The following is a 2,031-nucleotide window of genomic DNA, read 5'->3' on the forward strand; positions in this document are numbered from 1 at the left end:
CCCACAAGTTTTGATAATTCATGTCTTCATTATAATTTTGTTCCAAAAGTTTCATTTACATTCTTAATCTTGTCTTTGATCCAGTTACCATTCAACCTAAGATTATTTAGTTTCTATGACTTTGTTTGAGTATGGAGATTTCTATTGCTATTGAGTTCAACTTTTATTCCATGGTGGTCCAAGATGATACAAGGAATTATTTCTATACTTTTAAATTTGCTGAGGTTAGACTTGTGTCCTAGGATATGATCTATTTTGGAGGATGACCTGTGGGCTGATGAGAAGATTATATATTCAGTTTTATTAGGGTGAAATGTTCTGTAGAGGTCTATAAAGTCCATTTGTTCTAGGGTCAGGTTGAAGTCTAGTATTTCTTTGTTTAGCTTCTTCTTGGAGGATCTATCCAAAACTGTCAAAGGGGTGTTAAAATCTCCAACTATTATAGTGCAGGAAAATATCAAGTTGTTCATATCCATAAGGGTTTGCTTTATACATTGAGGAGTATTCTGCTAGGGTGCATAAATGTTAATTATTGAAATCTCTTCATGTTGGGTGCTACCCTTGACCAATATGTAGTGACCATCCTTATCTTTCTTTATCTTTGTTGCTTTAAAGCCAATTGTATCTGCAACTAAAATTGCAACCCCTCCTTTTTTCTGGTTTCTATTTGCTTGTATTATAGATGTCCATCCCTTCACCCTGAGTCTATTTTTATCCTTTAAGGTAATATGAGGTTCTTGTATAAGGCAGATATCTGGTTTGTGTTTCTGTATCCAGTCAGCCAGGCCTTTTCTCTTTAGAGGACAATTTAAGCCATTCACATTAATTGAAAGAATTGATAAGCCTGGTTGTGTTTGGGTGTCATGATTTTTGGATGTCCAGTGAACATTTTTAATCCTTTCACCACTGTGGAAATTGAGTTTTGTTCAAAAATTTCTAGGTGAGTTTACTTTAGAGGTAGAGCATTGCACTGGTCATTGTGGAGGATGAGTCTGAGAATATCCTGGAGAGCTGGTTTAGTTATGGCAAATTTCTTCAATGTTTGTATGTCATTAAAGTGTTTAATTTCCCCATCACAAATGAAACTCAGTTTAGCTGGATAGAGGATCCTGGGCTGGAAGTTGTTTTGTTTTAGGAGATTAAAGGTTGATGACCATTCTCTTCTGGCTTGAAAGGTTTTGGCTGAGAGGTCTGCAGTCATTCTGATATTTCTCCCTTTGTAGGAGATGCTTTTCTTATGTCTGGCTGCTTGCAGAATTTTCTCCTTCATCTTACCTTTAGCAAAGTTAATTACAATGTGTCTAGGAGATGCTTTATTTGGATTGAGTCTTGCTTCTGAAACTGTCTGCTATCTAAAGTTCTGTATCTCTTGCAATGCTTGGGAAATTCTCCTCCAAAATCTCTTGGAGTAGAGCATCTGTACCTTTAGGACCATGCTCTTCTCCTTTGAGACAATGTTTAATCTTTTGGAGTTGAGTGATCCCACAACTCTCTCAGGAAATTATCTGTTTTTGCTCTCCATTTGTCTGCCTCTTTGAGTGTTTGAGAATGTTCAAAGCTTTGTCTTCAGTTTCAGAGATCCTTTCTTCAAGCCTGGTCAACTCTATTACTGAGGGATTCTACCATATTTTAGAGCTCCTCAACTAACTTTTTCATTTCCTTGAGTTCTGCTATCTCTTTTCTCATTATGTCCATATCTTTGGTGAATTGGGCTTTGAATTCATTAATTTCTTGAGACAACTTTAGAACTACTCTTTGGAATTCAATTTCCATCTTTTCTTCCATTCTATTCATCTTATTTGCTATCCATATTCTGAATTCAATTTCTGACATTGCAGCCATTTGTCTATACATGGCATCTTAAGTACTAGCTCCTTTGCCATTTCTTGGGGGGTGGGGGTGATATGCTCTGGTTATTCATGGTGCCACAGTTCTTCTGTTGGGTCTGCACCATGTTTATTTTCCACCATTTGGTTATAAGTACTGGTAGGGTGAGATTGAATTAGGGATCCCAGGTAGTAGAGATAACCC

The sequence above is a fragment of the Otolemur garnettii genome, unplaced genomic scaffold (assembly GCF_000181295.1).
Source record: "Otolemur garnettii isolate 467f Iridium unplaced genomic scaffold, OtoGar3 scaffold00081, whole genome shotgun sequence".
NCBI lineage: Eukaryota > Metazoa > Chordata > Mammalia > Primates > Galagidae > Otolemur > Otolemur garnettii.